The sequence below is a fragment of the Acomys russatus genome, chromosome 6, assembly GCF_903995435.1.
Source record: "Acomys russatus chromosome 6, mAcoRus1.1, whole genome shotgun sequence".
In the NCBI taxonomy this organism is placed as follows: Eukaryota; Metazoa; Chordata; class Mammalia; order Rodentia; family Muridae; genus Acomys; species Acomys russatus.
Genome location: NC_067142.1, coordinates 22,258,331 through 22,273,296, shown reverse-complemented (window position 1 = coordinate 22,273,296; position 14,966 = coordinate 22,258,331).

Here is a 14,966-nt window from a genome sequence, read left to right as displayed (position 1 = left end):
CTGCATTCTTTGTGCCTGACAGTGAAAGAACCTGAGATCTGGGTCTCTGTACCAAGTATCTCCTTCACAGAACTCCACAGAGTTTACCACATGGTCCTCAGCCTTTGCCTTTCTTCTTCTTTTAAAATAGTTTATTAATTTATTTATATTACATCTTAATTGTTATCCCATCCCTTGTATCCTCCCATTTCTCCCTCCCTCCCATTTTCCCTTTATTCCCCTCCCCTATGACTGTGAATGAGGAGGACCTCTTCTTCCTGTATATGCTCATAGAGTATCAAGTCTCTTCTTGGTAGCTTGCTATCCTTCTTCTGAGTGCCACCAGGCCTCCCCATCCAGGGGATGTGGTCAAATATGGGGCACCAGAGTTCATGTGAAAGTCAGACACCATTCTCCACTCAACTGTGGAGTATGCCCTGTCCTTTGGCTAGATCTGGGTAGGGGTTTGAAGTTTACTGCATATATTGTCCTTGGTTGGTGCCATAGTTTGAGCAGGACCCCTGGGCCCAGATCTGCCCATCATAGCAGCCTTATTCATAATAACCAGAACATGGAAACAGCCTAAATGTCCCTCAGTAGAAGAATGGATAAAGAAACTGTGGTACTATGTTTCACTATGGAATACTACTCAGCTATTAAAAACAAGGAATTCCCAAAATTTGTGGACAAATGGATTAAACTAGAAATGATCATAATGAGTGAGTTAACCCAGAAGCAGAAAGAGTCAAATGGTATATACTTACTTATATCTGGACACTAGCCCAAGGGGCATGTCCCATGAAAGTCTTCACTTATCAGGAAAGTAGGACAGAGGGGAGGACATCCTATTGGGACTCTAGGTGAGAGAAGCATGGGAGAATGGGGAAATAGAAGGATCCAGATGGTCCTAGAAACCTAGAAGCTGTTGCTTTTCATTAGAGCATAACCTGTCTAGGAGGGAGAAATATCTCATTTCGGCCATTCTGACCATTATGTCCCACCGAATCATGGAGACCGCACACTCTGTGTATGGTCCAGCCTAGATGTCCTGGCTTCATAAAACACTCAGATTTGGATGCCTACTCATAGGCCAATGATAGTTCTGGTGTGGCCCAGCACAAAGTCATGAAATTATTTGAAACTCATGTCATTTACTTGTGATTTTTATTTTATTTGTAACTCAATGGTACAGTTCTTGAATTTGAATTTAAAAAAATCATATAACAAGATTGAAACTTTAGACAGAACCAACCAGAAAGATGGCTTATCAGGAAGAGGTGCTTGGTACAAAAGTCTGATTGTCTGAATTCAATATGCAGAACTCACATATACATGGAAGAAGAGAGTAATACTCCATACAGTTGTCTTCTGATGTTGACACCTGCACCATGCCATGCATGCACACAAGACAGCTAGAACCATACCGTAAGAGGAGGGAAAGGGGGGGGGGAAACATTTGACATAATATCTGAAGAATATCATGCATAGACATGTAATAGCAATAAATCATAATAAATAATGGATGCCAATAAATTTAAGGAGACTAGGAAGATTACTCAGTAAAAATAAAAACCAAAACCATAGGATTCTGCTCTTTCAGAGAACCCACATTCAGTTCCCAGCACCTATATCAGGCAGCTCAGCCTCTGTAGAACTCCGACTGCAAGTGATATCTTACTTTTCTCTTGCTATGATAAAACAGCATGGCCAAGCCAACTTATTCTTTTAAGAAAGTATTTATTTGGCACTTACAGTCTCTAAGGATTAGAGTCTATGACCATCATGACAGGGGTCATGGCAGCAGGCACAGGCATGGTCCTGGAGCAATAGTTTAGAGCTTACAGATGATCCATCAGCATGAGAAGGAACAAACCAACTACAAAAGGCATGGCATTTGGAAACATCAAAGCCTGCCCCACACCTTCTAATCCTTTCCAAACAGTTCCATCAACTGCCTGCCAAATATTCAAGTAGATGAGCCTATGGGAACTATTTTCAATCAATCAAAGCACCAGAGGCTCTAAGAGAGCCTCTTCTGGCCTTTTTGGGCACATACATGCACAGGCACATACCCTCCCCCAAAATAACCCCAACCACATATATGCACGAATAAGCAAAATAATTTTTCAAAGCATTTTTAAAATTAATTTATCACCCATGAGATTTTTTAGGGCACCTCTCCTTCCACATTCACACCACCAAAAAGACCTACTTGGAATAGTTCTTTTGTTTTGTACCCCATGTCCAGCTAAAGAAAAGAATTATGAGGCTCATGAGTCAAAATCATGAAGACATTGTGAATATCAGAACCACCTCAACCCTAGGTGAGCTTTTGTGCTGGAATTAAACTTGAAATTTACAACAACTATGGGCAATACACCTACTAGTGTAATAGTGAACCCTGTCCTGAAAGTAGACAGCAAGTAAGAATTATGCAATGGACCAGAAATATCATAGGTCTAAGGAAGACCCAAGGACACAGGCTGGGAATCACAATTCTAAGATTTGAATACACTGCCTTTGGTGAGCTCCATACTAGAGTGCTCATTAGTAAGGAATAATCTGTGTCTATGCACATACATGCAGGTGCATGAGTGTATGTGCACACATGTGTGCCTGAGTGTGTGTGTGCACATGCATGTGTGTATGTGCGTGTGTGTTTGTGTGTGCCATGTATGTATAATGCCTGCACAGTTCAGAAGAAGGAACAAGATACTTTGAAATTGGAGTTAAACGTGGTTGAGAGCCACCCAACATGGGCAATAGGATGTTAACTCAGGCCTTCAGCAAGAACAGAAAGCTCCATTTCTTATCCATTTCTCTAGCCCTGAAACAATCTATTTGAAACCTCTAAAAACAACAACAAGAAGAAGAAAATGGAAGATAAAAGAGAATATTTAAAGACTGCAGGATGACTAGAATCTGTAGCATGCAAAATGGGAACACAGAAAATGAAAGTCAAATGAAAAAAAGAAACATTTAGGACCATAACTGAGAATTATTCCTAAATTAAGATAGGACACAGTTCAGAGAAAACCAAGCAAGAGAAACAACAAAAAGCACACCAAGTATATTGTCTTTAAAGTGCAGTAATTTAATGATAAGCTCTAGTCTATGTGTATGAACGTAAGTACTTATGACTGTTTGGCTACATGACTATTTAGCAGATCACTAACACATTATTCCTTCCAGCAAGTGACCTCTGAATAGATCAGTCTTAGACTACAATAGTCTCTTTTCTATCTAGCCTATTTTCCCAGTACATGGTCCCTCCCAGAATCTCTTCCCTTTGCCATTATTTCCTAGCTGCTCTCCACCTTCATTGACTACCCAAAGACCCATCCTTCACAGAGTGACCAGATGAAACCACTTCTGCTCATGTACTGAAAATGACCCAGGGATATCTTCTTATCTGCAGACAATACAATAAGCAGAAATGATCTTCCACACTATAAGCTTCCTTGAACAGCTCAAAGTCATGACCTCACCACGGCATGACCCTAACTTACAACTCTCTCCTCACACATCACCCAGTGTGAAAATAAGTGTATTTATTTTTCAGGGAACCTACACCACATCTAAAGTCAAGGGACACTCCCAACCAAGTTAGCTTTGGAAAATTACTTTTTTTGAGTTTGAACTCTAGGTATGACTTTTCCGTTTCTTGCACTGCATGCCATGCTGGCATTCTTATTCCATTCTCCTAAGCTGACTCTGTGAACTCTGTCTCTCAAAGCACCCTGAAGAGCATTTTCTGAGAGAAAAGGCCACTCCCTGGAGAGCATCCAGTCCCCTTTGTGTCAGTACAATGTGATGCTAATCCTGCAATTTCCTTTTCTCTTTAGATCATTATGAGTGTGTCATAAGAAGGCGGTAGTCCCTTTCTGTTCGATGTCTGGGGAGGGGGCGGGGCTAAAGAGGAAGGGTGGGGAGAAAGGGAAGACGACATAAGTGAGGGGATAATAATCAGGATGTAATCTGAATAAATAATAAAATATTAAACAAACAGACAAAAAACATTCAGGAAGGACTTTGTGGAGGAATGTTATCAGAGGGAAGATTTGAACCCAGCCCGGACAGGGCCCAGCAAGCAGGAAGTGACTGCTCAGATCTCAGTTCTCCGTGAGTGGCTCTGGGGCTCCTGCTGACAGCTGGGCCTATGTGCATGGACAACCGGAATGTGTGGAGCTGGTTATGGTAACTTAAGGGAAAGCCTGATCGCTAACTATGCAGAGCAATGTTTTATACAGAATGTTACCTATTTTTTAATTATTTAAGTTTTATGTTTAGTGTTTTTCCTGTGTGTATGTCTGTTCTGATATTCCTATTAACATATTTTGAAAAAAGAAACTTCAACAAAATGTGAATGATTTTTGTGTTTCTGTGTACTTATAATTTACATTAAGAATCTTTTTAAATCTGTCCTTATTTTTTTTTAAAAAAATATAAATTTTATTCTTAAAAAAAAAAAAAACTGAGTATCCTCTTCAGCCTTCTGGCCTAATATATCTGATAGACATATGTGTTAAGCAGGAACTATTGAGGACTTGCTTACCCTGTCTTGGCAGAATTTGGTCTTTGACTCTGCCTGCATCCAAGCTTGCCGATTTTAAGCAGAATTCTATCTGTTGCCAAAACAAGGACTTTTTGGCCAGTGACTGATTTACCACATTTGACGCCATCTCTATAAGATGATTCTTTGATACTCATCATCTTCTTTGAGGTAGGCTAGGTGTTACCAGGAGTTGACCTGTCTTCTTGTCAAACAATCTTTAAAATAATTTTAAAAAATCTTTAAATGCCATACTCTGTAGGTCTCTGAGGCTTTTGAAGACCTTATCTAACTATTTTACCCTACCTATCTAAAGAATCATATCTATCTGTTATAGTTAATGTGTATCATCTTCTGATAAAAATATACTAGTAATTGATATAGTCATGAGTTGATCAACTAACAATTAACTTGTATTACTTAATTATCTTAAACAGCCTGCAGTAGCACCTTTAAAGTTTTAGAAGTAAACATTGTATCATAATTGAGTTTTATGGGTATGCTACTTCATATTATAGTATATATAATGTGTGTGAAGATTATTCTTAAATTTGAATTCTATACCAATGTATCCAAATCAAACTTATTTTGCATCAATATGCAAAAATCTATATCATCTCTGTCATTTTTTCATTTTGGAAGCTGTTAACCTGCACTTTTCGTTTACTCAGACAATTAAGTTTTATTCCTTCTCAAGTTTCTGATAGGGTTGAAGACCAGATAGTTTAGTTTTACAATTAAGCTTAGTTGTTTAGGGGTTAAGATGTTCTTCGGTCTAGATAGATGTTTTAAGTTGATAGAGATAAGAGATGAGAGATATTGATTTTCATTGAGAATTTTAGACTCACCAAAATAGGAAAGATGTTTTCTTCAAGATTGCCTGACACAAATAGCTAAAACACTATGAATGTGACATTTACATACTTTCTGATTGTTTCATGATTCTTCTTGCTGTATGTAATATATTGTATTTATGTGTAATAATATAAATGTACTTGTAAAAAAAGAAAAATAATCATTTAAAAACTGCAAAAAAACTGAGTCATCCCCTCTTTTCACTAGGAGTCTTGTCTGTCTAGAGGGTGGCCTCTTCACAAAAGCTTCCACCAAAAACTTACCCTTCCTTCAAGATGTGCAGGGACAAAAATAAAGCAGAGATTGAGGAAATGTCCAACCACTGCTTGGCCAAATACCTGAGATCTACGCTGTGGGAGACAGCCGTCACCTGACACAGTTAAGGACACTCGGCTATCCTTGCAGTTGGGAGGCTAGTATAGCTGTCCTCTGAGTGGCTCCACTCACCAGCTGATGGTAACAGATGCAGAGACCCACAGCCAAACATTGGGCGGAGCGCAGGGAGTCTTGTGGAAGAGTGATGGGGAAAGATAGACTCAGAGGGATAGGAGCTCCCCCAAGAAGACCATCAGTGCCAACTAACCACAGCTCAGGGTTTCTGTGGAGACTGAAGCTTCACCAAGGACCAACCATAGACTAGACATAGGCCACATAGATGTAACCAATGGGCAGCCCAGGCATGATATGGGTCCCCTAGTAAGGGGAACAGGGGATGACTCTGACATGGACTCTGTTGCCTGCTTTTCAGTCACTTTCCTGGGGTGGGGCTGCCTTCCCAAGCCACAGGGGAAGAGGATGCTCTCAGTCCTGATGCAATTTCAGGTGATGGGGTGAGCGGGCCTCCCCTTCTCTGAGGAGTAAGGAAAGGGGAATAGGGAAAACAGGGTGGAGAGTGGGACTGGAAAGAGAGGAGAGTGGGGGCTGTCACTAGGACATAAAGTGAATAATTAATATTTTTAAAAAACGAAATGATCTACTAGTCTTTGAGTTCCTAGCATATATATTAATTTTAGAAATATGTGTATATATGTGTCCATTTTTTTTTATTCTTGTTACATCTCAATGATTATCCCATCCCTTGTATCCTCCCATTCCCCCCCCCCCCCATTTTCCCATTATTCCCCTCCTCTATGACTGTTCCTGAGGGGGATTTCCTCCCCCTGTATATTCTCATAGGGTATCAAGTCTCTTCTTGGCTACCAGCTGTCCTTCCTCTGAGTGCCACCAGGTTTCCCCCTCCAGGGGACATGGTCAAATGTGAGGCACCAGAGTACATGAGAAAGTCATATCACACTCTCCACTCAACTGTGGAGAATATTCTGACCATTGGCTAGATCTGGGAAGGGGTTTAAAGTTTACCTCCTGTATTGTCCTTGGCTGGTGCCTTAGTTTGAGCTCAACCATGTTCATAGCAGCCTTATTCATAATAGCCAGAACATGGAAACAGCCTAAGTGCCCCTCAGTAAAAGAATGGATAAAGAAACTGTGGTACATATACACTATGGAATACTACTCAGCTATTAAAAACAAGGAATTCCCGAAATTTGTGGATAAATGGATTGAGCTAGAAATGATCATAATGAGTGAGTTAACCCAGAAGCAGAAAGAATCAAATGGTATATACTCACTTATATCTGCATACTAGCCCAAGGGACATGTCCCACGAAAGCCTTCACTTATATGTGTCCATTTATGTATATGCCTCTGTAAGTACAGTGCCCTTAGAGGCCAGAAAAGAGTGGCAGATCCCATGGAGCTAGAGTTACAACTAGTTGTAAGTGCCTCGGAGTCAATGCTAGGAACTGGACATCTGAAATAATAGCAAGTGTTCTCAATTGCTGAGCCCTCTTTTCAACTGCAACAAGTTAAATTATGAAAGGCATGTAATGAATAAATAAATGGAAATGGTTTTTATTTTAATTAGTTTAAAGACCCTGGATAAATCTCCAAAATTAACAAAAAAGTTATAAGTTGAAAACTATCACATATTTCTGACCAAGTCTCATCTAATTTCTCTGACTTGTGACTCCAAAATGTGGTATATATGTTAATTACAAATTATCAACCTCTGAACTCAACTGATTTGCCAATGCTCTTTAAAATGTTATTATTCTAAATATATATGCTCTCAGTTTTATTTTGATTTTTGATCTCATCAGAGAAATATAGTATTCTCTTTTTATATTTCACTATAGATAATGGCATAACAGCATTTTCTAGGCTTGCCAAATGTTGTTTTCAGGAAGCATTCCTAGCAAAATGTGCATTCTGTCAGCATAGGACTCAACATCCTTGTACAAAATGACAGACCTCTTGATATTATGTTCTTCCTAAATCAATCAGTTAGGGCAGGGGAATTATAACGCACACATATGTATATAAATATTTTATAAAGTTGACTTTTGCTGTGTTTTCTCTTCTCACTGTGACTTGAGTTACCGTCTCGCCAGCAAGAACGACGCTGCACACACAGGATCCTTCTGCAGTAAAGCTTTAATGCGTCTTAAGAGGGAGAGCATAAGCTTACGACAAGTAAAATGGAGACCCCAAACAGCAGAAACCCATCCCTTATATAGGAAACTGTTCTCCGCTTAGGATGTGTCAGTCCCTGATTGGCTGTTACTCATCAGGCGATATGACGCCACGGGAGAGGCAGAGCACAACAAGTGGAAAGTTCCTTCGCACATGCGCAGATTACTTGTTTACCAGTTTGGGACACAGGATGTCAGCGCCATCTTGTAATGGCGAATGTGAGTGCAGCCTCTCACATCTCACCACAAAAATTTATCAGTCAATATCTTAAATTTTTTTTAAATTTTAGTTTGTTCACTTTACATCCCTTCCTCCTCCTCTTCCTTTTCCCTTCCTCCTCCTTCTCCCTTCCTCCTCCTCTCTTCCTCTTCTCCTCTGCCTCTCCTCTCCTCTCCTCCTCTTCCTCCTCCTCCTCCTTCTTCTTCATCTTCTTCATCTTCTTGTTATTATTCCTTTGTCAGCCTAAGCCTCCATCCTGTGGAATGATGTCATTCACATCCAAGATAAATTTCCCTTCCATACTAAAAACAGAAAGATATACCTAGAAGTGTGCAAGTGACCCCATATCCAGTCATGTTGAACATGAAGATGAACCATCACAGCTGATAACTTTAGCTTAACCCAGGGACTAATCATAAAACTAGTATGGCATTTTAGTACAACTAATGGGGGGCAACATAGGTCAGGTCAAAGATAATGATCTAAAAATGAATTCTGAAGGTGTAAAAATAACTAGAGCACTCAATTTAATGCTCCAACTTCACTCAACATGTGTAGCTTGGCATCAGTATCATGACAAGCATCTCATATGGAGCGACTCATTTCACTCTTTCACGTACATTGGTGGTTTTTCTCATTTCTATTTTACACATACACTATGGAAATTGTTTGTAACATTTGAGGATATTAGAAAACAATCAACTTATTCAGGTCACTTGATTATTCCTAAACATTGAGGCTCTGCGGTTGTTCTCTCTGTAAAAGAAGTGACTATTTTAAAGTTTATAAATTCTTTTTTACTTGTAGGTTTCTAGGACCCTCTGGATCCTTCTACTTTGCCATTCTCTCATGCTTCTCTCACCTAGAGTCCCAATAGGATGTCCTCCCCTCTGTCCCAGTTTCCTGGTAAGTGAAGGCTTTGGTGGACACAAGGGATGGAATAACCATTGAGATGTAACAAGAATAAATTAATAATAAAAATTTTAAAAAAAAAAAATAAAATAAAAATAAATTCTTTTTAAAAAATATGTGTTCATATATATATATATACATTTTGTGTGTGTGTGTGTATGTGTGTGTGTGTGTGTGTGTGTGTGTGTGTGTGTGTGTGACAGGACCACAGAATATAGAAGAGAGCATTGGATCATCTGCAGCTGGAAGTTCATCTGGTTGTTAGCCACCTGCCATAGATCCTGCAGTTGTGAGCCACCTGCCATGGATGCTGTGAAACAAATTCTGGCCCTCTACTGCTGAGTCATCTGCTTTCTAAGATTCATAAACTCCTTTTTCCAGTTCTTAGGAATAAGCATCATTTCATCCAAGTCAGTTTCAATTGCGGCGAGTCTTAATAGTGATGTATGCTTTACAGCAAGAGACACCAACAGTAGCTAGCCTGGAAGAACTCTCCCTAGAGAATAGCACTATTGGTGCCCAAAGAAGCAGACACAGTGCCAAGAGGCACAGTGAGTAGAGTAGGGCAGTCTGTGTCCTCCACAAGGCACTTAGCCTTCTACATCTGCAGTTCTCTCCTTGTTCCTCAAAGCTCTGGCCTATACCTCAAAGGCATTGTTTTGAAATTTATTTCCCTTTGACGACAGCACCCAAATTTTTAGAAAAATAGCAATTAATACCATTTGTAAGGTGATCAGTCAAGGATAATATTGATAAAGACAGAACAAAGGCATTCTCTCATTTACCCCTCTTTTATCCTCTCACTATGTTGTCAGAATATTTTGTTTAACTGTCCGATGATCTGACATTTAATTCCAGATGCTGGGCACAATAATCACAGGAATTTGAGCACGTCATATTTAATCCATGCCTATCTCTCCCCATCTTTTTCCCTCTCTTGTCTTAAAGGACATGAGATACACTTGAGAAGGCTATCAAGAGAAAATTAATTCAGTGCTCATTTTTAGTTCATCAAGAAGATTATTTCAAGACAACATGGTAAACTTAAATGAAGAAATATTATTTAACCTTTAATGTGAGATTTTGTTGTTGGAATGACACAATTACAGGCCCATACTAACTTTTAGAAACATTAGTTTTGTTTTGACAAAATAGTAAGTGCTATAATGTACAATAAAAATGTCAATGTTTTTTTTCTAACATAAAATACTGCAAATATGTAAAATTTGACATAACTGTAACATGTAGGACACAAATTCTTTGCCTACAAAACTAAATGATCAGCAAGTCTCCTTATTATGATCTCTACGTATTGGGGTAACAAGTGTGCACCACCACATCTAATTTACGTGACACCGGGCATCAAACCCAAGATGCCATGCATCCTAGGCAAGCACTGTATCATCCTAGCTGTATTCCTACCCAGACATATAGGTTTAGAGATTTTCAGTCGACAATCATTCCTTCATTGCTCTGGGGTCTAGACAAAATAGCACAGTGTAGGAAGGAGCACATCATGGTTTTGTTCTTAAAGGCATATGCAGATTGCAAAATATCAACAATAGTTGATTCAAAAGTAAAGCCATAATACATATCAGAAAGAAATACCACGTTAAAAATGACAGGGACACACATGTGATAGTACTCAATGGCCCTAATTACTCCTGCTCCAGGCTTCATTCTATAGTAGGTCTCAAGAGAGGGAAGATTTGGGTTGTTAATAGTCAGGATTTGCATGATTCTCTATCTTGAGTGACAATTTTGAATTATGCAACATTTTTCACTATGCACATCCTTTTCCATGATTTATCTGATCTTAATTCAATATGTGCCCAAATGTGCAGTCTTTCCAGACTAAAAATGCAACCCAAACTAGTTCAGAATCATCCCCCAAAGCCTCATACCCAGATAAAACTTGAGTACAGTTCTGGAGAAATTGTTCATATTTGATGGTTAAGGGGGAGGAGAAGCGTATTCAACTGTTCAGAGTGTGGTATGGTACAGCTTGCTGCAACTGCAGGTTGAGGGTTGATAGGCGCAGCATTAGGAGATGGGTGGGGAGCATACTACCTGCCTGTGGTGAAGGACCATATACATTGTTGGAAGAGAAGTGCCTAACCAAGCCAAGTAGATTCCCAGGATGCTGATCTATTTCCTATGCTTCCCTGAATCAGTCTGAAGAGAATAACACCTCTTATTGTATGTTCAGGAGAGAATAAAACCAACATTACATTTTCCCTGTCAAGGGCAAGTCACCAGTGACTTAAAGACTTGCCACTAGGCCACGTACTTGCAAGATCCACTGGCTCCGAAGAGTGCTATACTAGGCAGCAAGACTTTACCACACTGACCTTTGAGAGTTGTCTACCATCCAACATATAATATATACATGTGGCACTCACAGTCTGTGTGTGTATGTATGTTTGTGTGTGTGTGCGTTCCTGTGGTGTTGTCATTGAGTGTCTTTCTCAGTCACTTTCCCCCTTAAGTTTATAAGTCAAGGTCTATGTACTTGGGAGGCTGAGGCAGGAGGGTGGAAGTTTTAAAACTAGCTTAGGCTGTTTGGAATACAGGGAGACTCTATCTCAAATGAAAGAAAAAAGAGAAAGTGTCATGCAGGGGAGGTAAAAGAAAATGACTGTAAGGGTTGATTTTGTGGGAAGCTGAAGCTCCTGGCAACCTGCCAGGCAAGATGACTTGCAATTCTGCTCCTGGCTGGTAAACAAGTCCTTATTTGGGTTGTGGGCCATGCTTTGCTCTGATGTATGCACCTCGCCTTGTCGGGAACCAATTGGAGCTACCGACATAAGAGCTACTGATTGGGTGAGGCAGAGGATATAAGAGGGGTGCTGGGGTGCAGGAAAAGAAGCTTGCTGAAAAGGTTTCTGAATAAACTGCCTGGAGAAGAACGTTCGGGTCGTGTCCTTATTTTCCACTGGTCGGAAGGGTCGCGACAGATTTGATTCAGATGATTGACTTGAACATTTTTTTCCCTATCCGGTAACAAACTGTAGGCCCTGTGCCAATTTATGTCCTTGCAATGGATTCAAAATTACTGATTTGTATCTAAAAAGGAACTCAAATCATAACTCAGCTGTCAGCATCACAGGTAAAGACTAATGATCATTTTATACATTATTTCAAGACAAAGAAATGTTCGCTTTTCCTACCTGAGCAAAGAGACCATTGAGTCACTAAGGCTAGATGAAGGAAACGCTATTGAAGATAGCTTCATTTTTGTTAGACTGATCATACAGAACATCACAGACAGGACGAGTCAATGTAAAGAAGCTCTCTTACTATAAGGGAATAGAGATGGACATGGAGTTGATGGATTCAGTTGTCCCTGAATCTCCCTTGGCTCCCAGTGCTCTTTTCACTATGCATTCACAGACATCAGGGCCTGGGCATACATAGTGGGTGGACCTTTGTGCTTCTGCATTTGTTCTTCTTATAGAGACCACCCTCTGGTGCTGGAGAGGTGGCTCAGCAGTCAAGACAGTTATTCACAGGACGTGCATGGGTCTGCATGGGTCTCTGTATACAGCTTTCAATTTAGTATTTGTAGCTTTCAATTTAGTATTTTTGTGGGATTCCTGAGTGTGTGAATGAGTGGGTTTCTGATTGTTGTACCTTTTCTTGGGGCTCTTTTTATGATTTTGCTTTGCCTTGTCCAACTTTGGTGGGATGGTTTTTATCTTATTATAATTTATTTTATTGTGTTTTGATATTATCTCTTAGAGGCTTGTTCTATTCAAACAAGAGATAAAAAGGGAAGTGGGTCCAGATGAGAAAGGAAGGGAGGGAGGAAGTAAGAGGAGTAGAGAGAGGAAGCTGTAATCAGGATGTATTGTATAAGAAAAGAACCTATTATCAAACAAGGAGCTAAAAAGTAATTTGTAGAAGAGGTGAAATAAGTTAGATTTGGGATTAGGGGAAAATGTTCAAATAACAAATTGCAGAGAACCTGAGTTTGTACACCAACACCCATACCAGGCATCTTACAATTACCTAGAATTCCAGCTCCAGGGATCCTCTTCTGGCCTAAATGATGAGCCTAAATTTTCCGTCAAGTATAAAGGTCTCCAGTCTTCTACAGCATCCCGCATCTTACCTGGATGTGGCTCTCAGACAGATACTTCTGAGACTGACCTTGACTCCACTGCCTGTGCTTAGAAAGGCTCCTCCTCTCCTGGTACTTGGAACTCACAATTGTGTCTCTCAGCTGTGCTATGTCTAGTTCCTGTAGCCGTGCCCTACTATACCAGATTAACATTGGTTCTCTTTTCCTGGTTCATGATTGATAGAGAACCTTAAACTTTTTGTCTTTATTTAGTGTACATGTATGTGCATGTTCACATGCATGAGTACATGTACACGTCTATGGAGCCAGAAAAAACCTTCAGGTCCTGTTCCTTAGGCATCTTGCCTTTTTCCTGAGGCAGGGGCTGCTCACTGCCCAAGACTGAGTAAGTAAGCTGGCTTGGCTGACCATTGAAGTCCTGGGATCCTCCTGTCTCTGTGTCCTCAGTACTGGAATTATAGGCACATCCTATGGTGCTGGAGAGATGAGTCAGCAAATAACCATACTTGCTGATTTTCTACAGCACCAGAGTTTGATTCTCAGAACCCAAGTCAGGTGACTCACAACTGCCTGTAGGTCTAGTCCCTAGGGGATCTGACATCCACTCTTCTGGCCTCTGAAGAGACCACTATATATATATGGTATACACTCTCACAGATGCTGACATATAGACGCACACTCATCTGTGCACATGTATACATACACACACACACGTACATATACACATGAATATAAATAAGTCTTAAAAAATAAAGAAAGGAAGTACATGCCACCATGACAGCTTTTTTGAAAATTTGAGATCTGAAGATAAAACTCAGGACCTCCCAATATTTTTGGCAGGTAGTCTACTAACTGAGCAACCCTCCCAAGCCATATTTAATCTTGTTTGACAGCCACACCTATTTGTCATAAGAGCTACTATTTGGTTCTTATATTTATTTATATATGGATGAACTGTAGACTTTAAAAGGGCAAAGTCCTTTATATTTGTGTAAATTACTCAATAGCTAACTGCAGATATCACCAAATATTTGTAGGATACTAATTGTTTTCTGTTAACTTCTGACACAATTTCAAATTACCTTTCTTGACTACTACTTGGCTAATAATGATCGATGTAAAGTCTCCTAATAAGCCAATTTACTCACATATAAAATGGAGATGATAACATTTACTCCACGTATCTCCAAAATGACAATAGGATTTACCAAATCCTTGACATGAAATATCAAATGCCATAAGACCACTATTATAAATCAACTGTCTATTCTGAATGTGTCATGTACGTAAATTTTAATCAGTAACACTCATGTGGTAGTGTTCAGTAATATTATTTTCCAAGAGTTGGGGCTTCTTATTATGTACAGAACATATGTGTTGACTTGAAAATGTATATGATAAAAGATGTCTTTTGGGCTGTTCCTAAAAATAATAATCAAGACATTAAAAAGGAGTTATGATTTGGTCATCTAATTGAAGAAAGTCAAGGTATGATTAAACTAGAAAGAGAAGTAAACCAGCTATTTCTTTTGGTTTTGATTTTGGTTTGAGTTTTTTAATCGACTGAGTGATTGATTGACTGACTGACTGATTGGTTGATTGGCTGATTGGTTGATTGACTGATTGGCTGATAATCTGTTTGGGAATCTCATATATCTCTGGCTGGCCTTGACATTGCTTAGTGAGTAGCTAAGGTTAAATTTAACTACTTCTTCTGGTATGGTGATGTAGGATGAGGCATGGCTGTAGTCACAGCTGTCTCCATGTAGAGGAAGAATGCAATCAAAAGGATAGGGCCTTTGAAGCAAGCCCAAGCTAAATAATGGGATTCTT